Raw genomic sequence first — 25872 nt, 5'->3', positions numbered from 1 at the left:
TGAATTTTTAATATTTATGCATTTATGAATTGGAATATTTATTGAGTGATTTTGCGAGATTTGCACTTTATATACTTTGAACATGTTTGCACATTTGCACTGATTCATACATTTAATGTTGCACATATTTAAATATTTAATTTATTTATGCAATAATGAGCAGCGCTGCAACACCGGTTTCACAGGAAACAATTAGTGGCAAGGCAAAGATGCACGCATGTGGCATGAAACTGCCAAACAAATAGCACTAAAATTCTGATTTAACTTTGGACATCCAAATTCATTAGACCTGGGTATCTTGAATGCACTGAAGGTATTATACAACTTTCTATGTCTTATTCCCTTTCACCTATGAAGGTTTAATAAATCAATGGCTAACTGTAAAGCCTGTTGTCGATAACATGGTTTGCACTACCTTTTGCTAAACTGACCCAGTGTCTGTATGTGAGAGTTCCACCACACACATCCTTCTTTAAACTATTTGGTCTTGTATATCCTAATCAGCATGTGTTCTTTAATTTCATACAGTTTGGAGCCAAAGCTAAAATCCCATGGGATCATCTTGCCCTTAGGGTGGGTGTACCAAAACGTTGGAAAGTTACTAAATCTGCAGCGATCTACTTAAAATGGAGCAACTGATTTTGACTGGACAAACACTTTATTTCAGCAGCCATCACAAGCTCTTTGTATGGATAATAAAGAGACAGGCCTCACATAAAGATTAACCTGTTTTATATATAGGTAACTCTAGTAGCTAGAATTTATAATTTAGTTGAACAAATGCTGCACATTTTAGAACGACAGGCTATATTTGTTGTTCTCCTAATCTAAAATACCATATTTGTACGGCCTGCAATGGCAGTATTATTGACTTTCTTACCATGCTCTATAAATTTTATTGCCTTTCAAGGTGATCCGCCGCTAACTTGTATTTGGTGTGATTGCATGCTATTTCTGGGCCACTGTGTGAAATACGGGTCTATTTCTACCATTTTCAGGCCTTGGGAGTGCTATCTGTCTTTGCTGGATTAAATTACCATCTGGGCATTTAACTTATTTTTCGCCATAACTTCTGCAAAGGTCAGTCTTGGTACATTTAGTTATAATTTCATGGTCCAGCAAAAGGCATAAACACAAAGGTTAGTAGTCATGTGTAGCATTAACTCCTGATAGAAGTCACTAACTTTCCTTATTAACTGTGTGCTGTAATAAATTTAGTTTATGATTCAGCAGCCTTTAAGCCAGTGATCTAAGACAGGTATGCACTATTAAGCTTGATCCAAGTACCACTGATTATACTAGGGTTAAATGTTAGCAGAGCTAAACAAAACTATGCATCCCATTCAAATACAGAAATATGCCATTGCTTTCTCTGTGCTATGATTACCTGGGTTTTGTTGGGGTGGCTGCCCCTTCGCCCTACCAATGATGTGGGAAATAATGTAAAATTAGCTCCCCTGATTTTACACCTCTGTTCCCCACATTGCTGAACTTAATTAATGCTGCCTAGTTGGTTTGTTCACCCCTGGTGCCATACATAGGATTCTGCACTGGGGTAGAGGTTTATAAGAGCGCTGCGACCATTGCATAAAATCCTATCTCACTGGTGACATTAAAGAGCCTTAAAAATATCAGCTTAGCTAAAGGCCATTTGTGAGCTCTAGAGCTGTCCATATGTTTTTCCCTGTACATGCATGTGTCTCTCGTTGTGTCTCTCTTGCTTGTTTGTTTTTACTAATGTGTGTTCCGTTAGTGCCGGCTTGCCAACCATGCTGTACTTATAATGCTCATTACTGAAGGATTTTGGCAGCTATACACGTGGCCACAGCATTAGGTTGTCTGGGAAACCTGACATGAAGGCTTGTGTAGTACATAGTGGCGTTTATTTACTAAAGCTGGAGAGTACAAAATCAGGCTGATTTCTGCAAAGAGACCAATCAGCTTCCATGTTTTATTGCCAAAGCTTAACTGAACAAGCTGAGGTTAATGTGTAAGATGCTCCAGAAGTCATAATGCAAGTATTCCTATTGCAACATTAGAATATTGTAACATACTCCAGAAGCTATGCCAGCATCTAGTCAAGTTGGTGCATAGTACATTTGGAGATTCATGGGTCTTGACGGGGTGCAGCATTAGAGTAGACAAGTCAACCCCATGACATTGGATGCAAACTAGTTTTAAGAAAGATTCTGAAGGCAGCCAGTAGTGGTAAATGTTTGCAGGAAAATTGGTAAGCATGCCCATCTGGACTTTGCTCTTTAAAAAAATTGAAATAAAAAAACATATGATATATATTTTCAAATGTTCAAATTTATTTTTCCTGGTGCCTTCATGGCATCATACATATGATTAAAGCTTCACCCCCTATCAACCCAAAGAACCAATCAGAACTCTATAACTATAACTATAAAAGATTAATCCCTAGCCCAGACCCACCCTTCTATTTTTGTCCCCAAGACTTGCAGGAACCAATTTACTGATCTCTTACGTTAGCCGATATTGGCTTCTCCATTCAGGTTATGCTCTCCTGTTTGAAGTCCTTCATTTTAGGCTGCTAAGCCCATGGGATAAGGAGTTCCCCTTTTCTGTGAATCTTTCTTGGACACATGTTATGTCTTTGAACTAGGGTGTAGCATTTGCAGAGTTTTTTCTATTTTCTCTTTATCTTTTTCTCTACCTTTCTAGTGTTTGCCCTGTCTCTCCTTTTGATTAAGGTTCTTGGGTCATTAACATATGGCTTACCGAGTGCAATGTGCACTGCCCTGCCATTTGTTAGGTGCACGGGCACACACACACGCACACACTCTTGGCAGCCTTTTTTCTGCACAAACGGAGTTGGCTTAGGTGGAGCATTTGCATGTTCAATGTGCATGCCTTCCTCTGACAGACAGAAGAAGCCAGACAGCCTCTGTGCTGCCTTTGCAGCATGTGGGAAATGCAGTGACATCTATGTGTATGTTAAAGTATATCTTTTTAGTTTTGTATAGAGTGGAGAGGGATTAGAATGCTTGCTAGTTTTTATTGTTGTCTGTGCCCCCATTAGGAAGATTCACCCTCTTTATTTGTCCTGTTTACCATTACCATTGAAAGTGAAGAGAAAAGAAAATCCCTAATTTTGGGTTGTCCCCAGAAAAGTAATAGAGGGGAAATCTTCCAATGGGGACACTAGTTCTGGTAACCTAGGGGTCCCCAAGGAATTCCCTTAATTTGCAGCGATTTCTCTCACTTCCTGTTTGGCTATAGAACAGAAAGTGAAGGAAAAGCTCCGCAACAGAACACAGATGGCAAAAAAAAATCTGACTGGGGTTAAAATCCTCCCTTGCCTTATTAAACAAAACAAAAAAAAAAAAAACGTTTTGCTTATAGTTCTACTTTAATTTTTTTCTCATTTTGCTGCAACCTTGTGACCATTTTTTGTATTGCATGTTATTTTCTGTAATCCATTCTCTTTCTTGTGAGGTAATTTCCTTTACTCTTGTGTGGGCTTCTCCTTTCACATTGGGACTAGAGAAGCCTATATTCATTTTTGGACCACCTAAAACACTTTTATATCAAATCTAGTGCATCTTTTTGTATTGTCACAGCTTTCTACATGCATTAAAGATATTCTTGGATTCCAAAAGCAATTCATTAGAGGAAGTGGAGTTCACAGAGGATATTATCTCCTCAGTGTTTAATTTTTTCCCTTATTAATCCTTTTTTAAAGAAGTTAAACCATTTGAAAAGTCTAATTTTTTTTAAATTACTATAATCAACATCATGCACGGAAGAGTCACCTTAACTATTCGATCATAGTGCCAGTGACATGCTGCTGGAGGATGCGCATCAATTTGAATCCTGAGATGTTGGTTCCCCGGTTGATGAAGGTAATAACGTGAGCCTAGAGAGAGGGGGTGACAATGACGGACAAGAAACTAGCAGTCATGTTGCCACGGCTGCAGCATACTGCCAAGTTTGCTCCTGTGACGAGGAGGGAGGGGATGATGAGGTCACTGACTATACTTGGGTGCCTGACAGGATAGTGGAGGAAAGTGAGGGGAGGAGGCACAACTACAATGAGGCAGGATGTGCTCCAGGGGTCCCCATAGGAGTAGTCAAGCTATTGCATCACATCACAGAGCTCCACAGGTGCAGGGTGCTGCAAACTCCCCGCGGACTTCCAAAAGTTCATTAGTGTGGGCTTTTTTCAACACATGTGCAGTAGAACACAGCGTTGATGTTTGCAACATTTTTCTAAAGCGGAGTGTGGCCAGAACACCAGCCGCTTGGGCACCACATGCTTGACAAGACATATGATGACCTGCCATGCAGTCCATTGGCAACAACACCTGAAAGAGCCACAAGATAAAAAGTATACTTCACCTTGCTCCTCATCTGGGATCTCTGACCCTACTACACCTCATGTCTTCTCAAAAACCTGCTTTGAGAGGGATGATGGTGTAGCAATGAGTGCCACAGATACTTGCACCCAATCTGCTAGCAGTACACCACCGCTTGATTTGAGCAGCAGGCAAACTTCACTACCCCAGTTGCTGAACCGTAGAAAGAAATACTGTCCCAGCCATCCACATGCTCAGCGTCTTAATGCTAGCTTGGCCAAATTGCTAGCACTATAATTGCTCCCTTTTCAGCTGGTAGACTCCGCTCCATTTCATGAATTTGTGGAATGTGCTGTACCACAGTGGCAGGTTCCAAAAAGACATTTCTTTTCGTGTACGGCCATTCTGGTTCTCTACCGCTCTCTCAGCAGGAAGGTTCACATTACTGCTGACTCTTGGTCCAGCAGGCATGGACAGGGACGTTACATTTCCTTCACGGAACACTGGGTAACTCTGCTGGCAGCTGGGAAGGATGCAGGACAGGGTTCAGTGATGCAGCTTGTTTTGCCACCATGCCTCCAAAAAGCTGGTGCTGGTTGTGTCACATCTGGCTACTCCACCACCTCCTTCTCCTCCTCTTCTTCTTCCTCCGTGTCCTCTTCTGCTCAATTGTCCTCTGAAGCAGAAGGGCTCCCTAAGCGCTCAAGGGGCTATGCAAGCAGTCAGGATAAAAAATGCCATGCAGTGCTTCAGTTGGTCTGTCTAGGGGATATGAGTCACACCGGGGCAGAGATTCTGTCAGCTCTGCAGGGGCAGGCTCAGCGATGGTTGACGCCACAACAGCCTGAGCCAGGAATAGTTGTATGCGACAATGGCACCAACCTTCTCTCCGCCCTCCGACAGGGACACTTGAGAAATGTTCCATGCTTGCCACATGTCCTGAATCTGGTGGTGCAGCGTTTCTTGACCAGATACCTGGGCTTCCAAGATCTCCTGAGGCAGGCCAGAAAAGTCTGTGGCCATTTCCGGCGTTCATACAATGCCAGTGCTCGGCTATCTGACATTCAATGGAAATTCAACCTGCCCACCAACCGCCTCATTTGTGACATGTCCACCAGGTGGAACTCAACATTGACAATGCTGCAGCGGCTCCACATGCAGCAGAGGGACTTCAATGAAGACCTGTGTGAGTATGGCACAAGGACAGGCTCAGGAGAGCTTGGTTTTTTTTCGCCACGCCAGTGGCTTTTGATAAAGGATGCATGCACCGTCCTGTCACCATTTGAGGAGGCCACAAGGATGGTGAGCCGGGAGGATGCATGCATCAGTGACACTATCCCTCTAGTCTACCTGCTGGAGCACACGCTTTGTGGAATCATTGACAGGGCACTTGAGGCAGAACAGAGGAAGAGGAGGACTTCCTTTCCTCACAAGGCCTCCTTTATGCAGATATCATGCCTGCGGGGACACAAAACACACAGGAGGAAGAGGAGGAGGATTGTGGCAGCATGGATGTAGAGGATAGCATACAGAAGTCTTCAAGGGATGGTTTTGAATCCCCAGAAACCCCAGGAGTTGTACGTGGTGGGGGAGAGGTTGCTCCTGACAATGTCATCCTTAGTGACCCAGAGGACTCAGAAGCTCATGCCTCCTCAAACTTACGTTGCATGGGCTCCCTGATTCTGCAAAGCCTGCAAAAGGACCCGAGGATTCGTGCTTTCAAGGAGAGGGATAATTACTGGTTGGCAACCCTACTTGATCCACGTTACAAGGGTTAAGTTGCAGAGCTCATCCTGCCTTCGCAGGGGGGAGCAGAGGATGAAGCATCTTGAGGAGGGCTTGAAAAAAAAATTGTTTTAACAACTTTCCAGACACTGGGAGGTTAACATTCTCTAGGCGTGTTTCTGAGGCATCGTTCAGCCAAAGGAGGAAGGGTGGAGAAGGCAGCCGGCTTGCTGATGCCTTTAAACAGTTCTTTAATCCTCAGCAGCACCCAGGGCTGTTAGGTTTAAGAAACCATTAGCAGCATCTCCATCATATGGCGCATGATTATCTAGGGGCAAGAGGAGACTTGGAGACCTTTCCAACTGAGCATCCACTGGGATACTGGGTCTTGAGGATGGACCACTGGCCAGAACTTGCTCAATATGCAATGGAGCTACTGGTCTGTCCTGCTTCCAGCATGCTTTCCGAATGGACATTCAGTGCTGCCAGAGGTTTTGTGATGGACAAAACAATGCGCCTATCTACAGACTCTGTTGACCAGCTGACTTTTATCAAAATTAATCAGTCCTGGATAAACAGCAGCTATCCAGCCACTAATGCTGATGTAACTGATTGAATTTGCTAGGGGTCTGCCATCCCTTAAAGACTGCATATGCTGCCTATCCTATTCCTCAACCTTGATTCTGCTAGCTTTCAACAATGTTTTTGGTTTAGGTCACCCCCCAACCCCCAAGGCCTAATTTTTCTTCACTTGTATGACAGGTGCATACAATTTAAATGTCATATGTCATTTTTAACTGCAGGCCCTGTCCCTGTGCCCTGCACCCAGCAAGAGTAACTGCAAGGGGTTATGCTGTTCAGGCACCACCAACACCTAAGGCCCAATTTTTCTGCACCTGTATGACAAGTACATGCGATTTCAAATTTGAATGGAATTTTTGACAGCAGGGCCCATTCCTGGGCCCAGCAAGAGGAACTGCGAGGGGTTATGGTGTTCAGGCACCACCAACAACCGAGGCCCAATTTTTCTGCACCTGAATGACAAGTACATTCGATTTCAAATTCGTATGTAATTTTTACCAACAGGGCCGTTCCTGCGCCCAGCAAGAGTAACTGCGATGGGTTACGTTGTTCAGGCACCACCAACAACCAAGGCCCAATTTTTCTGCACCTGTATGACATGTAAGTTCAATTTCAAATTTGTATGTATATTTTGTATATATGACATTTTTTCCTTTAGAAATGTCAGTATTGCTGCAGCAGGCTACATACATTGTACAGATGCACTACGTTACAGGCACATTAAGGGGATCCCCCAGGCATGATATCTAAAGGAATTTTTCATTTTTATAGTTTCACTTTAAGCCTCATTAAAATCAGTAAATCACTGCCATATGTGTACCATGTGCACAATGGCGGCCGGCCGATAGGGGGCGCAGGGGCACCGCCCCCCCATCAGCATCTGCAAAAAAAATTCCATTTAAAGCCTACTATGGGTCGCCAGACCTATTGCTGACTATGGGGGGGGAGGGTGGGGTTTGGCATCCCACGTGGTGGCAGGCAGAGGCGCCGATTGGCGGCCGTTCTGGGTGTCACCGGGGCGCAGAGCAATGCGCCCCGACACTCCCCACTAGTCCTGTCCTGACTGTGATTGGTCCAGACTCCTGCCTGGACCAATCATTCAGGACAGCCCGGCTGATGTCGTCGTGGGGGCGGTGCGTGCGTCAGTCACTCACCGTCCATCACCGTCAGAGCGAGGAGAAGCGGCGGCGCACGTGGACGTCTCTCCAGTCCCGTCTTCAGCACCACACAGCACAGCAGTCGGTCCAGTCGAGTGAGTCAGCCCAAGAGCAGGTAAGCGATGAAGCAGTCAGTGCCTCCGTCTCTCTCCTCTCTCTCCGCTCTCACCCAGGGCAGCGGCGGTGACTGTAAGGTGTCCATGTGTCCTCCTGTGCACGCTGGTCTCTGCATTGAAGGGGGCATGTGTAATGATATCCTGCACTGGATATACTAAAAGCTGTCGCAAACAACCATTTTGTCACGGGCAACCATTTTGTTCAGAGCGGCCATGACAGGCAGACCAGATATACTCAGTGATATTTTCTCCCCCCCTCTCCCTACCTCAATTAACTTAAACAATGCAGGGGGCTGGGCCCTTCAAAGAAACCTTATCTCAGCACAGACAGGAAACCTGGCCAGATGTTGTTCTTCCAGAACAGGCCGTCGTAAAACTGAGCAAATCCATTAAGGCTGACCAGAGCTGTGTCATAAATACCACGCAGCCAAGCTGTTCATTAGAAAATGTAACAATACATACACAATTCATAAATGCAGACAGGAATATGACACATTAACAATAAGTATATATTTGGATCAGATATGTCCTACTGATCGAATTAAGACTATGCATTACCACCCTATCACATATAGAATAGAAGATAGCGATAAGATATTCCTCTGTGTTATCATGTATTCATGTTTAGTATCTTTTCATGGCAAATGACATGCTGAATGATAAGCTAGCAGTTTAAAGAATGTAACCATTACATATTTCGAGATATTGAGAGTGGCATAACTCTGTCTATAAAGGAGGTCTTGATATTTGTCATAAAACCAGGACAGCCCATTGTCCCTCTGTTTTAATTGGTCAGGGGTATCCGTCAACGCCCTTTTGATCCTAGAGAAAAGCTTGCTCAAACTTTGTTATGGAAGTTCTCATGGTAACATCAAGAAGGAACATCTATCAAGTTTGAGAACCGATCACAACTGGCTCAGCTATTGAACTCTGAACTCTGGTAACACTCAGGACATTGAATGCAGGTATCCTTACTTCTCAATTCTACCTTATTTTTCTAATTGCTGAATTATGTCTCTATTTCTTTGAAACACCTTGTTTCTGTAAATATTTTATTTGCACCAATTCTAACCTTTTTATTATTAAACTTTATTTTGAAAAGTGTTAATCTTGTCCCTAAGCTCTTAATGCAAACTAACAAAGAACCTGTCTCTTGAAGAGTGCTACTGTATAGAATAAATCCTCTGAACATTCCTGTCTGTGGTGACAGTGCGTGTTACAGATGATTATTCTAAAGTCATAATTGGTATTTCTAAAATTACGAGCGTCCTCTGGGCTCATAACGTAGAGGTGGTGGCAGTGAAAGGGTTAATTGCTTAATTAGCCTGGTGACAATCGCTCTCAGCCTGCTGGCATCTAGATTGTGGTCCCGCAAGCAGGAAAATCTTTGTGCAGGGTGCAGATGAGAGTGGCATTGTTACACAAGTGATGGCAGGGTGTGAGATTGGCTGGTCCTTGGTCACTAGTTAGTGAGGAGGGCAGGGATCTGATACCCACCACCGTCACAGCATGTACTGCTGGTCACTGCATTGAAGGGGGCATGTACTGCTGGTCACTGCATTGAAGGGGGCACGCATGCTGGTCACTGCATTGAAGGGGGCATGTACTGCTGGTCACTGCATTGAAGGGGGCATGTACGCTGATCACTGCATTGAAGGGGGCATGTACGCTGGTCACTGCATTGAAGGGGGCACGCACGCTGGTCACTGCATTGAAGGGGGCATGTATGCTGGTCTTTGCATTGAAGGGGGCATGTATGCTGGTCACTGCATTGAAGGGGCATGTATGCTGGTCACTGCATTGAAGGGGGCATGTATGCTGGTCACTGCATTGAAGGGGGCATGTATGCTTGTCACTGCATTGAAGGGGGCATGTGCGCTGGTCACTGCATTGAAGGGGGCATGTATGCTGGTGACTGCATTGAAGGGGGCATGTACTGCTGGTCACTGCATTGAAGGGGGCATGCATGCTGGTAACTGCATTGAAGGGGGCATGCATGCTGGCCACTGCATTGAAGGGGACATGTACGCTGGTCACTGCATTGAAGGGGGCATGTACTGCTGGTCACTGCATTGAAGGGGGCATGTACACTGGTCACTGCATTGAAGGGGGCATGTACGCTGGTCACTGCATTGAAGGGGGCATGTATGCTGGTCACTGCATTGAAGGGGGCATGTACGCTGGTCACTGCATTGAAGGGGGCATGTATGCTGGTCACAGCATTGAAGGGGGCATGTACGCTGGTCACAGCATTGAAGGGGGCATGTACGCTGGTCACTGCATTGAAGGGGGCATGTATGCTGGTCACTGCATTGAAGGGGGCATGTACTGCTGGTCACTGCATTGAAGGGGGCATGCATGCTGGTCACTGCATTGAAGGGGGCATGCATGCTGGCCACTGCATTGAAGGGGACATGTACGCTGGTCACTGCATTGAAGGGGGCATGTACTGCTGGTCACTGCATTGAAGGGGGCATGTACGCTGGTCACTGCATTGAAGGGGGCATGTATGCTGGTCACTGCATTGAAGGGGGCATGTATGCTGGTCACTGCATTGAAGGGGGCATGTACGCTGGTCACTGCATTGAAGGGGGCATGTATGCTGGTCACAGCATTGAAGGGGGCATGTACGCTGGTCACTGCATTGAAGGGGGCATGTATGCTGGTCACTGCATTGAAGGGGGCATGTACGCTGGTCACTGCATTGAAGGGGACACGCACGCTGGTCACTGCATTGAAGGGGGCATGTACGCTGGTCACTGCATTGAAGGGGGCATGTACGCTGGTCACTGTTTTTAAGGGGGCACGCTGGTCACTGTTTTGAAGGGGGCACGCTGGTCACTGTGCATTGAAAGGGGGCATGCTGGTCACTGTGCATTGAAAGGGGGCACGCTGGGCTCTATGCATTGAAAGGGGGCACGCTGGCATCTCTGCATTGAAAGGGGGCACGCTGGTCTCTGTGCATTGAAAGGGGGCACGCTGGTCACTCTGCATTGAAAGGGGGCACGCTGGTCACTGCATTGAAGGGGGCATGTACACTGGTCACTGCATTGAAGGGGGCATGTACGCTGGTCACTGCATTGAAGGGGGCATGTATGCTGGTCACTGCATTGAAGGGGGCATGTACGCTGGTCACTGCATTGAAGGGGGCATGTATGCTGGTCACAGCATTGAAGGGGGCATGTACGCTGGTCACAGCATTGAAGGGGGCATGTACGCTGGTCACTGCATTGAAGGGGGCATGTATGCTGGTCACTGCATTGAAGGGGGCATGTACTGCTGGTCACTGCATTGAAGGGGGCATGCATGCTGGTCACTGCATTGAAGGGGGCATGCATGCTGGCCACTGCATTGAAGGGGACATGTACGCTGGTCACTGCATTGAAGGGGGCATGTACTGCTGGTCACTGCATTGAAGGGGGCATGTACGCTGGTCACTGCATTGAAGGGGGCATGTATGCTGGTCACTGCATTGAAGGGGGCATGTATGCTGGTCACTGCATTGAAGGGGGCATGTACGCTGGTCACTGCATTGAAGGGGGCATGTATGCTGGTCACAGCATTGAAGGGGGCATGTACGCTGGTCACTGCATTGAAGGGGGCATGTATGCTGGTCACTGCATTGAAGGGGGCATGTACGCTGGTCACTGCATTGAAGGGGACACGCACGCTGGTCACTGCATTGAAGGGGGCATGTACGCTGGTCACTGCATTGAAGGGGGCATGTACGCTGGTCACTGTTTTTAAGGGGGCACGCTGGTCACTGTTTTGAAGGGGGCACGCTGGTCACTGTGCATTGAAAGGGGGCATGCTGGTCACTGTGCATTGAAAGGGGGCACGCTGGGCTCTATGCATTGAAAGGGGGCACGCTGGCATCTCTGCATTGAAAGGGGGCACGCTGGTCTCTGTGCATTGAAAGGGGGCACGCTGGTCACTCTGCATTGAAAGGGGGCACGCTGGTCACTCTGCATTGAAAGGGGGCACGCTGGTCTCTCTGCACTGAAAGGGGGCACACTATACCTTAATTACTGAAGGCCCCTTTCACACTTTTGCGACCTCAAAGTCAGGTAATTTTTTGCAGCGTTTTTTGCCGCAAAGCAATGCCTATTAAATTTTTCTGTTTGCGCCCCCCCCCCCCCCCCAAAAAAAATTTTTTTTGAGCACCAGCCACCACTGCATGTGAATAAAGCTTTGGACCCTTGCAAGGAATCTTTTGTTGGCTGATGACATTTCTTCACACCTCAGCACACTTCTGCACCCGCTTGCTGGACAATCAAAGCAAAATTGGGACTGTCCCAGCAAATCTATGGCAGCAGGCATGTATGCTTTTATGGTCTTATTCAGTTGGTCAGATAAATTCCCCTTTTTTTTTACAAATCTCTCTTTAATCATCTGAGACTGGACCAAACAATCTCAGTCATTCGTACAATTTCTCCTTATGCGCATCATCTGATCTCATGTTTGCTTTCTTTTCACAATTATTTCTGAGTGCAGGGTGCATTTGAGATTAAAAGCCTGGTTGTGTCCTGCTTCAATACCAGTCTCTCAGTCAGCACAAGCATGTGGAATACTTGAAACCCCTGGATCATATTAAAACCCAGGCAGCTAACATTTTTAGAAGGCAAGGTTAGCATTTCCAGGTTACATGTACTCTCTGTACAGATTTCCTCTAAAGTATTTCCCTATTTATATCCAGTTATACATCTTATTCTTGAATCTTCCACCGAGATATTATTTGAAGTCTATCATCATTCCCAGAAAGATAATTTCATCAAATGTGTCTTCCGCAGCCTGCAAAAACCAACAGTCAAGTAAAGGCCTGTATCTGAAGTTCACAGCAAAGCAGCCTCCGTGATGTTTCATGTTTCCAGGAAAGCAACATCACACATTTGTCTGAACTGAGTCAGCAAAGCTGTGGCAAAATGGAATTTTATTTCTAGAAAGCACATTTGGGTTATATAGAATTAACAATATGTTTTATTTATGAGAGAAATTTGCAGTTCCATGAAGAAATGGAAAATAATTATAAAACAAAATGAGTGTAGAACAGAACAGCAAAAAAAAAGTACATTTTAAATCAATCTCAGTTTTGCTGTGTAATGATTTATTCAGATATTACTTCTTATCTAAATTATTCTGTAGTGTTTTACAGAGAAGATGTTTGCTATTCACATCTGTCATTAGCACTGTATAGCTAAAGTGGAACTTCACACTCCCAAGCAACATTGATTATTTTAAATCCTCATGCTGCAAGCATTAGTAAATAGATAGAAAAGAATATCATATTTACTTGTTTTAAACTTTTTGTTTTCATTTCTTCTGTTACTTCCTGGTTTCTTGCCTAGGAAAATGATGTCATACATCCCAGGAGTCTTCAGAAGGTGAGGGGAGAAGGAGGGTTTTTCTCACCTAAGCACAACCTCCTGTTTGCATTCTTGAGCTAGGGTCAGATGGATGCCATAAAGTAACTGCTGCGTTAATCATTTGCCCTTATTCAAGATGGCCATGCCCAGAAATGCTAGGGGGGTGTTTTTCAAAGGGATTTCTCAACAAAATAAAGCATGGAGACATGGCTGGATGGGGGAGTTTCTTTTAAAAGGTAACTCCACTTTTGTGGAGAAAAAAATAGCAAATAAAGAGAAAACAATATAGCGTATATCGGGGATCACTAAATGGTGGACCATGGGCCAAATGTGGACCATGTCACGTTTCCATTTGGACCGCTGCGGTACTGCTATTTAGCAGCCTTTTCTTCCCCTGCCGTCACTCTGTAATCCTCACAGAGCAAACAGCAGGAGGCAGGACAGTTCTGGATGGAGGGAGGAGCTGCCCAAGCTTAACAAGCAAGGGATTGGCTGCTAGGATGAAGAGCGGTTCTAGCAACCAATCAAGATCTTGCAACACCCCCCTCCATCCAGATATGCTGTGCCTGTGCCTCCTTCCAATCTTCAATCTGTGTAAGCAAGGTAAGACAGGGAGAGAGGACACTAGTTTGTAAAGCAGAAAGTGAGGAATGTGTGTGCTGAGGACAGTGATATGGGGGGGGGGGGGCTGATGACATCAAGGTTGGAGGAGCCTGAGGACTGTAATGTGGGTGTACTCAGGACATTGAAGCGGGAGAGCTGATAAGTGAAATTACAGTGGGGGACTGAGGATTGTAATGTGGGGGGGGGCTGAGGACTTTAAAGTGGGGGACTAAGTACTGTAATGTGGGGGGGGGGTTAGTTGGGACATTAAACTGGGGGGCTGAGGACTGCAATGTGGGGGGGACTGAGGACATTAAATGGGGAAGATGACTGTGATGTGGTGGGCTGAGGCCATCATTGTGGGTGGGGCTAAGGACATTAAAGTGGGGGGCCGAGGACTGTGATGTGGAGGGGCCCTGAGGACTGTGATGTGGGGGGGGGGGCCCTGAGGACTGTGATGTGGGGGGAACTGAGGACAATAAAGGGGGGGGGGTTGGAGGACTGTAATGTGGGGGACTGAGAACTGTAATGTGGAAAGAGCTGAGGACATTAAAGTGGGGGACTGAGGACTGTAATGATGTGTGTGTGTGGGGGGGGGGGGGCATTCAATTGGGGGAGGCTGAGGACTGTAATGTGGGGAGGGCTAAGAAATGTAATGTGGGGGGCAATAAGCATGGTAATGTGAAGGGAGCTGAGGACAGTAATGAGGAGTAGCTGAGGACTGTGTTGTGGGGGAAGGGGGGGGATTGGGGGTCCGAGGACAGTAATGTGGGGGGATGATGTAAATAGGGGCAGAGGATAGTACTGTCAGGGGGTGATGGCAAGAAAGTGTGAAAACATTACTGCGAAAGGAGTGGAGGGGGGTGATGTAAAGGGGGACCTGAGGACACTCATCAAGAGAGGATCTTGATGTAAAGGGGGAGTGGATTGTGATGTGCAGTGGGGACTGAGGAAGCTGATGTAAGAATGGGTTCAGATCTGTGCATGTGGCGCACACATCGTGGGTAGGTTAGCCCATTTTAATGGGCTAAACTACCTGCGAGAAACATAGAGAAAGAAGTCCTTGACCTTTTTTGTCCAATTTCACGCAGAACCAAGTCGCATGGTGCTGCGGCAACATGCTGTTTGGCACATGCTCTATGAGATGTTACAATATGCGTACAAACATACCATAAAAAAATTTCAGTAGTGCAGGAATGGTGGTATCCCCTTACAACCTTTAAGTGCTTTCTAGTGAATATAATGAAAGCACTAATCACTCTGATGACCAAGACTATATTATGATCGCCGATTAAATACACTTAATCATAAAATCATAAAAATCATAAAACGCCCATCAAGAGTCTATAAGAGCACACATGCAAAGAATGGATTGGCAAACTCATCCACAGAGTAATACTAGTGAATTTAGAGGGAACACCTTCACTCTCCACCAATGTGCCGGGATAGTGTAGTTGAATTGGAGACTCACCAGATCCCAATGCCTACCCATTGTAAGATTCCGGTACCTCCGGTACCCTTAATCACCACTTTTCTCTGTAATGCGTCCCACCTTTCTCTTCAGGTGGTACGCATATACCTTTAAGAACGATGATGTTACTGCTGAGCACCGCAGAGCGGCTATTTCAACCGCCGGCGGTCTCACTCACATTGTTCGTTCAACCTGCCTTGCTATCCACATGCTTTCCAGCCTGTCTCTCGATTGGAACCTCCAGCTATTCCCTTTACCTGGAGCAGACCGGAACCTCGCTACTGATCCCTGTATCTCGCTACCGGATCATTGCTTATCTACTGGACCTCTCTAAACTACTAACATTACAAGTGATAAGTACCCCGCAGGGGAACCCTCCATAACCTTATTGCACTATCTACCTATGCACATTAAGGACTGTTACTACCTATCCATACTATCCTATCATCTGCACTGTTACATAGATTGCTAGCTCTTGAGCCTACTACCATCTATCATCTGCACTGCTGCATAGATTGCTAGCTCTCCTGTCTACTACTATCTATCCTTGCACTGGGTTACTCTATCCTGTATTTGTCATCTGCTGTCCTCACCACCTGTTAGCATACTCGATACTAACCTATCTGCATTCCTAAATACCATCTTGAACTCTCCTATACAAACCTATCAAGTGATTACCATCCTTGTCACTGTTCACACCTGTCCCTTCAGCACATCACCTTCATACTATCATATACATCCTATCACTCCAGGAACATCTCATTGAGTGTGTATATATCTGTATGTTGAAGCTGACAGGCCCACGGTGATGAGTCCTGGAGAGTTGGATCTGGTATTCAACACATCTCTACATGACTACTGAGTGGAGATTTTGCAGCTGCAAATCCAGCCTATACTAAAAACGCAGGAGCGTTACAGATTGAACGAACCTTAAAAATGGATTCAGCAGAATTACCCACTTAAGTGACACAATTAACACAACAAGTAAAAGTGTTAATACTTGCTCTGACTGTCGTACAAGAAAAGAATCAGACTCTGACACAGCAGGTAACCCAGCTCTCACGGCTTACTGCTGTTCAGCCTCCTGAACCTAAAATAAACTCTCCTCTAGTGTTTACAGGTGATCGGAAAAAATTTTGTGAATTCAAAAACGCATGTCAATTGCTTTTTTTGTTAAAACCTCGTACATACCCCACTGATCAAATAAAAGTCTGTACCGTTATTTCATACTTGACGGGTGATCCACGGGCCTGGGCAGACTCTCTCTTTGAGAATAATGATCAGATTCTCAACACCTATTCCTTATTCCTAGCGGAACTCGCTAGTTTATACGATGACCCCAATAGGCAGAGTACTGCTGATATTAAAACAAGGAAGGAGACCTGTAGAAGACTTTGTATCTGAGTTCAAAAGATGGACCCTTGATTCAGGGTGGAATGACACATCTTTGCGAACTCAATTCAGACTTGGGTTATCAGAAGCTGTTAAAGACTAGCTCGCCCGAGCGGATTTACCTGGCACCTTGGAGGCCTTGATACAACTTAGTATCAACATCGACAGACGACTGCGAGAAAAAAGGGCTGAAAAGATGGGAATGCCATTGTCTAGTCCTTCTCAGATTTCGGCCGTTGACCCTACTCCCATGGATGTAGGAACCATACGCCCACCTTTAACGGCTACTGAACGAGCTAGAAGAACATCCAGAAATCTCTGCATGTACTGCGCATCCTCGGATCATTTGATTTGATGATCCTCGGATCATTTGATAAGTCCCCTTGTCCGCAAAAAAGAGGGTGAGTGTTCACATGTCTTACTGGGAGGATTAACAACTTCCTTTTCTAACCCCTATCTTTTTGTTCATTTAATATTACAGTGGGACCAAACTAGGATCACCACCAAGGCTATGGTCGACACTGGATCTTGTGGAATTTATATTGATACACGCTTTGTTACCTTAAATAAAATACCTATTATTTCAAAATCTAAGCCTGTTTCTGTTAGTTTCATTAATGGTATTCCACTGTCTTCTGGTCCAATCACCAACCAGACACAGGCACTCCTTGCCACTACCAACGAATCACATGTGGAGACCATCACCTTTGACATACTATCCTCACCCCATTTTCCTATTATTTTGGGACTTCCCTGGTTACACACACACCAACCAATCATAGATCGGAAAAAACGGACTTTGGTTTTCCCTTCTCACTATTGTGAGAATACGTGTAACCTCCCATCTTATGGGAAGATTCTGTCTGTGGTGTCAGATGAAATTGCACCACTATGCTATCAGGATCTGTCCGAAGTGTTCCTTGAGGAAAATGCTCAAGTGTTGCCTCCCCATAGGGATTACGATTCTACTCCCTAACAGCAAATTGCCTTTCGGTCATGTTTATCCCCTTCCACAGGATGAACTTTCTCATCTCAAGGAATACTTGGATGAGAATTTGACAAAGGGGTTCATTAGACCCTCTACTTCTTCCACTGCTGCAGGACTTTTCTTTGTCCGCAATAAGGATTCCAGTCTCAGGCCTATTATCGATTATAGGCAATTAAACACGATTACGATAAAGGATCGCTATCCTTTGCCGCTCATCCCTGAACTTATTGAACAGGTGCGTGGGGCTACTTATTTCACCAAATTAGACCTGAAAGGGGCATACAACCTAATCCGAATCCGTGACGGGGATGAGTGGAAAACAGCATTCAGAACCAGATACGGACTATTCGAATACCTTGTGATGCCATTCGGGCTATGTAATGCTCCCGCAGCTTTCCAAAGATTCATAAACGACATCTTTAGAGACTTACTTGATGTCTGTGTTGTAGTATACCTAGACGATATACTTATTTATTCTCGATCTATGCCTGAACACATAAAACATGTAAGACTTGTGTTGTCCAGACTGCTCTCACACAGACTATATGTGAAATTAAAAAAATGTCTATTTCATAAAGAAGAAATATTATTTCTAGGATACTTCATATCCAAAACTGGAATTAAGATGGATATGAGTAAGATATCCTGTATTCTAGACTGGCCTATACCAACAACTCCTAAGGCCCTACAGCGATTCCTTGGATTCTCAAACTTCTATAGGAAGTTCATCAAGAACTTTTCCGCTATTGTGAGACCTCTCACACAACTGACAAGTATAAAAAAAACATTCAAATGGTCAGAAGAAGCAAATCAAGCTTTCTGCTTGTTAAAATCAAGCTTTACTTCTGCTCCCATACTACGCCATCCAGACCCATCCCTCCAATATATTCTAGAGGTAGATGCGTCAAATATGGCAGTAGGAGCAGTTCTCTCCCAACGACCAACAAACACTTCATCACTCCTCCCAGTTGCTTTCTTTTCAAAATCACTAAGCAGCCCAGAGGTGAATTACCCAGTGGGTGAAAAGGAGTTGCTTGCCATAAAACTGGCACTGGAGAATTGGCGACATCTGCTCAAAGGTACCCAGTTACCAATACTCATATATACAGATCATAAAAACCTTCAATACCTCCAGACTAACAAGACTCTCTCTCACCGGCAGGTACGATGGTCATTATTCTTTTTAAGATTTAATTTCCTAGTGACCTACACGCCTGCAGACAAAAATAAAAAAGCGGATGCGCTATCACGATTAACCGAAGATAACTGCGCCGAAATCCCTTCCATTCCCATAATATCCTATGAACGCATTATTGGTGTTGTCCGTTCCTTGAAGGAAGAGATTTTGCACAGTATAAGAATGGATTCACCTCCACCACAACTAAGTACTGATGCAGAAGGCTTCCTCTATTACAATGACAAACTCTACATACCCCCTACTATGCGCACCAAGATCTTGGAGTTATTGCATGATGTGCCCATGGCAGGACATATGGGTATGACGAAAACCTTTAATTTGCTCACCAGGCAGTTTTGGTGGCCTGATATGAAGACGTCTGTACAAAAATTTGTTTCTTCATGTGACATCTGTGCAAGGTCCAAAATTGACACTACAAAACCATCTGGACTACTTTGTAGTCTACCAATACCCCAGGTTCCATGGGAAGTTGTGTCCTTAGATTTCATAGTAGAACTATCACCCTCTAAAGGATTTAATACCATCCTAGTGTCAGTGGACCACTTGACAAAGATGGCACATTTCATTGCTATCCGTAGACTACCTTCATCTAAACAAACAGCGGAACTACTGATGAAACATGTGTTAAAGTTGCATGGAATTCCAAAAACTCTTTTGTCCGACCGTGGTTCACAATTCATCTCTAAATTTTGGCAAGCACTTTGTCAAATTTTACGCATTGAGCGAAAGCTCACTTCTCCCTACCATCCTCAGACCAACGGACAGACTGAAAGAGTCAACCAGTGCATTGAGCAATATCTACGTTGCTACACATCCTACTTGCAGGATGATTGGGTGGATCTCCTTCCTCTAGCAGAATTTGCTTACAACAACGCAACCCACAGTACTACGAAGCAAAGTCCGTTCTACTTGAACTATGGGTTTCATCCCACTCTTCTTCCACCACGCATCCTGCCATCGAGTAACCCAGTAGCCTCGGATTACCTTATCCAAATAAAAGATTCTATGGGTTTACTCAATACCACTATATCACACGCTCACAGTCAACAAAAAAAGTACTACGACCTTCGTAGAAGACCTTCTCCTCAGTATGCTATTGGGGACCTTGTTTGGCTATCGACAAAGAACTTAAGATTAAAAATCCCTAGCAAGAAGCTTGGACCTTTATTTTTGGGACCCTTCCCAATTAAAAAACTTATCGGGAAAGCTGCAGTACAGCTCACCCTACCAGCAGATCTCAAGATCCATCCCATCTTCCATGTGTCGCTACTGAAGCCCCATGTTCCTAACCAAGGAATAAGGCCTACCATCTTGCCTCCACCTCCAATACAAGTTGAAGGCGGAGAAGAGTATGAGATCAAGGAAATTTTGGATTCTCGCATCCATAGAGGAAGACTCCAGTATCTCATAAGATGGAAGAACTATGGACCCCAAGACGACACCTGGCTAGATACCTCTGATATTCATGCGCCTAGACTTATACGGAACTTTCACTCGAAACACCCAGAGAAACCTGTCCTATAGGCCTTCCGGAGCCGGCCTTAAGGGGGGGGGGTACTGTAAGATTCCGGTACCTCCGGTACCTTTAATCACCACTTTTCTCTGTAATGCGTCCCACCTTTCTCTTCAGGTGGTACGCATATACCTTTAAGAACGATGATGTCACTGCTGAGCGCCGCAGAGCGGCTATTTCAACCGCCGGCGGTCTCACTCACATTGTTCGTTCAACCTGCCTTGCTATCCACATGCTTTCAAGCCTGTCTCTCGATCGGAACCTCCAGCTATTCCCTTTACCTGGAGCAGACCGGAACCTCGCTACTGATCCCTGTATCTCGCTACCGGATCATTCCTTATCTACTGGACCGCTCTAAACTACTAACATTACAAGTGATAAGTACCCCGCAGGGGAACCCTCCATAACCTTATTGCACTATCTACCTATGCACATTAAGGACTGTTACTACCTATCCATACTATCCTATCATCTGCACTGTTACATAGATTGCTAGCTCTTGAGCCTACTACCATCTATCATCTGCACTGCTGCATAGATTGCTAGCTCTCCTGTCTACTACTATCTATCCTTGCACTGGGTTACTCTATCCTGTATTTGTCATCTGCTGTCCTCACCACCTGTTAGCATACTCGATACTAACCTATCTGCATTCCTGAATACCATCTTGAACTCTCCTATACAAACCTATCAAGTGATTACCATCCTTGTCACTGTTCACACCTGTCCCTTCAGCACATCACCTTCATACTATCATATACATCCTATCACTCCAGGAACATCTCATTGAGTGTGTATATATCTGTATGTTGAAGCTGACAGGCCCACGGTGATGAGTCCTGGAGAGTTGGATCTGGTATTCAACACATCTCTACATGACTACTGAGTGGAGATTTTGCAGCTGCAAATCCAGCCTATACTAAAAACGCAGGAGCGTTACACCCATTCTCATGGATTAGGCATGAATAGCATGTCACCATAAATACACCTCATTCGGTATGAAACAGCACTTTTCCAGTAGTGGTTCCTCTCACTTGATGGACTTTTTATGGCTTTTTATGATTTTTATGATTTTATGATTAAGTGTGCATTTAATTGGCTATCATAATATAGTGTGGGTCATCTGAGTGATTAGTGCTTTCATTATATTCACTAGAAAGCACTTAAAGGTAGTAAGGGAATACCACCATTCCTGCGCTACTGAAATTGTTGTATGGTATGCTTGTATGCATATTGTAACATCTCATAGAAATTTCAGTTCTTTACATTATCTTTAGTTAAGTAGCAGCATTGTGTTATATTTGTACAATCCTGAGCGCATAGGATCACTTTATTGTTGCCTGTCTTTTGATAGGCAAATTTGGAAGTGTTTTTTTTAAATTGTTTTAATCCTTGCAATGTACAGAAATCACCCAGAGGGGAGTACAAATTCAGGGTGGGTCAAACTGTACCCACTCTGCATAGATGGGGCAGAGGCATGACAGAAAACAGTCAGAAATTTTCAGTTTAAGTCATTGGTTAACCTAAATAAATTGATTGGTCCTTTAAAGGAAATGTACAATTGGTCAGTTAACATATGAAATCCATTGGTCAATTGATTTTACTTACTGTCCATTGCTTGTAATTGAAGAAAATAACGACCTAGAGGCTTAGGAATTTCCTATAAAAAAGAGGAGCATTACATTAGCCCAAAAGTCAGTGGGAGAGAAGCAAGAAAATTTGTCCCTCCCTCCCTCCCTTAATGCTGTCGTGGCCTTATTGTGTAATAGGGGATATTATATGTTATGTGAGTTAATGGGTAGCTCGAGTTTTTTGGCTGAGCTACATGTTCTAAATTGTTATTGGTTGTACAATTGGTTTAGTTCGAGCTTTTTGGCTGGACTAATAAGTATTGTTATATCCCACATGTTATGTATTGGCTTAATAAATGGCCGCAGCCAATTACACCATATTTATTAGTGTCAGAGTTATTATTTATATTAAATAGTAATGTTTACATTTTGATTGCTGTTCTGCCTTCTGCACCATGTTTTCTTTCTCAACAAAAGTGGAGTGACACTTTAAATATTACAAATTAATTAAGTAGTGTTTTTGGTTTATGGCGCTCAGATGCAGTGAAGAACCACTTTAATGCCCCTTATATAAATGTTCATATAAATTATGGGACCATTCCAGTAAAACGAAGAACTGGTGCTTTGCTGGAGTGCGAGAGTAAAACTACATAAAAACCATAAGCTATGATGATGTCACCAGTCTGCTACAGGCAGAAGCAAGCATTTTATCAGTCTTCTTTTCCCCCAGTGAACAAAACTGCTACATTGTTGCAACACTGTAAGGCCTCATGTAGGCTGGACATTTGGAAACCCCTTCTGGATGCTAGAACTTGACAGCTAGTGAACAAAATTAAAAAACGTCAGTTTGACCACTTTAAAGTGCCATGTTTACCGGCGTACATCAGTGTTTTAGTTTAGAAACATTTTTGCAGAGAACAGTTTTAACCACTTAAGGACTGCCCACTGTACATATACTGCGGCAGGGCGGCCCTTAAGTGCAAAATCACGTACATGTACATGATTTTGCTATGAGGCTCTAGGGGGTGCGCGTGCCGCCGCGCCGCACTCCTGCTGTGATTAGACACAGCAGGAGCCAGTCCGCGGGACTGGCGGCCGTGATTGCGGCTGGCTGGCCTTCCGCGATTGTCGATTGTAAACAAGCCAGACGGCTGTAGAAATCCAGTGTTCCTAGGAACACAGATCTCTCTCCTACTACAGTCACTCCATTCCCCACACAGTTAGAAAACATTCCTTAGGAGCACACTTAACCCCTTGATTGCCCCTGATGTTAACCCCTTCCCTATCAGTCTAATTTATACAGTAACAGTGCATATTATTTAGCACTGATCACTGTATTGGTGTCAATGGTCCCCAAAAAGTGTCACTTAGTGTCAGATTTGTCTGCCGCAATTTGTCGCAGGTCCTGCTAAAACTTGATGATCGCTGCCATTACTAATAAAAACAATAAAAAAAAAAAAGTCCATAAATGTATCCCACAGTTTGTAAATGATGTAACATTTGCGCAAACCAATTAATAGACGCTATTTGGGATTTTTTTTAACCAAAAATATGTAGCAGAATACAAATTGAGCTAAACTGATAAAGAATTTAGATTTTTTTATTTTTTTTATTCGGAATGTTTTTTTTTTTTTTTTCAAAATTGTCAGTCTTTTTTTGTTTATAGTGCAAAAAATAAAAACCACAGAGGTGATCAAATACAACCAAAAGAAAGCTCTATTTGTGAGAAAAAAAGGACATCAATTTTATTTGGGTACAGCATCGCATGACCGCGTAATTGTCAGTTAAAATAACGAGGTGCCGTATTGCAAAAAATGGCCTAGTAATTAAGGGGGTAAAACCTTCCAGGGCTGAAGTGGTTAATGATCTCATATACAAAAGGGGGAGGAATAAATGGACTTTGAAGGCACCGTAATAAAAAAACACAACACTTTATTTTGGATAAGTATTAAAACCACAAAAGTATGTATCGACCGATCAACATGGGCAATTTCATTGATCAGAGGATACAAATGATAGGTGAATGGGGAGGACCTCACCACCTAGAGCATACAATGCAACAAACAATACAAGATTGCATTTGAATGATATACAAAGGAGAAGTAGGGCGCTATACGCTGCACACAGGCCGCACCACGGTGCAGGCAACGCAGAGCGTCCTGTACAATAAAATAACAGCTTCCAAAAGGAAATAAACCAATATATCCAATTGCTCTACATGTTTCGCCTGGTGTTCAGACTTCATCCGGAGCGGTTTGGAATATAGATTCCATAGGAAGATGTTGCTGGAGCCAACCAATAGGCACCAGAAGAAACCAATCATGTAATTAGTAATCACGAGGGGTGACCTGTTGAGGTAGCTGGAGGAGCACGCACTGCTTATGGCCAGATTAAAAGAGAATCAGGTAATGATGGTGGTCATTCCCCATCCGGGGGTCACTGATCTGTGTCCTTGAGGAGCATCTGGAGGACGCGCTGCATGCTTTTTTCATTTTGGAGGAACTGCCTGCTATTTTACTCTATGCCCTACGTCCGGCTATGTATGGGACAGGCATACTCTATATTGTGATTACCTGATTCTCTTTTAATCTGGCCATAAGCAGTGCGTGCTCCTCCAGCTACCTCAACAGGTCACCCCTCGTGATTACTAATTACAAGATTGGTTTCTTCTGGTGCCTATTGGTTGGCTCCAGCAACATCTTCCTATGGAATCTATATTCCAAACCGCTCCGGATGAAGTCTGAACACCAGGCGAAACATGTAGAGCAATTGGATATATTGGTTTATTTCCTTTTGGAAGCTGTTATTTTATTGTACAGGACGCTCTGCGTTGCCTGCACCGTGGTGCGGCCTGTGTGCAGCGTATAGCGCCCTACTTCTCCTTTGTATATCATTCAAATGCAATCTTGTATTGTTTGTTGCATTGTATGCTCTAGGTGGTGAGGTCCTCCCCATTCACCTATCATTTGTATCCTCTGATCAATGAAATTGCCCATGTTGATCGGTCGATACATACTTTTGTGGTTTTAATACTTATCCAAAATAAAGTGTTGTGTTTTTTTATTACGGTGCCTTCAAAGTCCATTTATTCCTCCCCCTTTTGTATTTCTGACATTCAGGACGTGGCACATGTTTCTTTATTTTATTACGCCCCTGTCTTTTGCTGCACCAGGGATAGGCGTAGATATTCTATTTAATGATCTCATATGCCTACAAAAGTCTCTCTCTCTCTCCTCTCTCTCCCCCCTCTCTATCTCCCCCTCTCTCTCTCCCCTCTCTCTCCTTTCTCTCTCCTCTCTCTCTCTCCCCTCTCTCCCCCCTCTCTCTCTCCCCCCCCTCTCTCTCTCTCCTCTTTCTCTCCCCCTCTCTCTCCCCTCTCTCTCTCCCCCCTCTCCCTCTCCCCTCTCCCTCTCTCCTCTCTCTCTCTCTCCCCTCTCTCTCCCCTCTTTCTCTCCCTCTCTCTCTCTCTCTCCTTTCTCCCCCACTCTCTCTCTCCCCTCTCTCTCTCCCCCTCTCTCTCCTCTCTCTCCCGCTCCCCCCTCTCTCTCCCCCATCTCTCTCTTCTTTCTCTCCCCCTCTCTCCCCTCTCTCTCTCTCCTCTGTCTCTACCCCTCTCCCCCCCTCTCTCCTCTCTCTCTCTCCCCCTATCCCTCTCTCTCTCTCTCTCCTCTCTCCCTCTTTCCCTCTCTCTCTATCCTCTCTCTCTCTCCCCCTATCCCTCTCTCTCTCTCCTCTCTCTCCCCTTTCTCTTGCTCTCCCCTATCCTTTATCCTCTCTCTCTCTCTCCTCTCTCCCCTCTCTCCCTCTCTCTCTCTCTCTCCTCTCTCTCTCTCCCCCTATCCCTCTCTCTCTCTCTCTCTCCCCCCTCTCTCTT

The sequence above is a fragment of the Pelophylax lessonae genome (genome assembly GCF_965119305.1).
Source record: "Pelophylax lessonae genome assembly, chromosome: 3".
Taxonomy (NCBI): domain Eukaryota; kingdom Metazoa; phylum Chordata; class Amphibia; order Anura; family Ranidae; genus Pelophylax; species Pelophylax lessonae.
The sequence above is the reverse complement of the archived record's forward strand: the minus strand, read 5'-3'. Positions refer to the sequence as shown.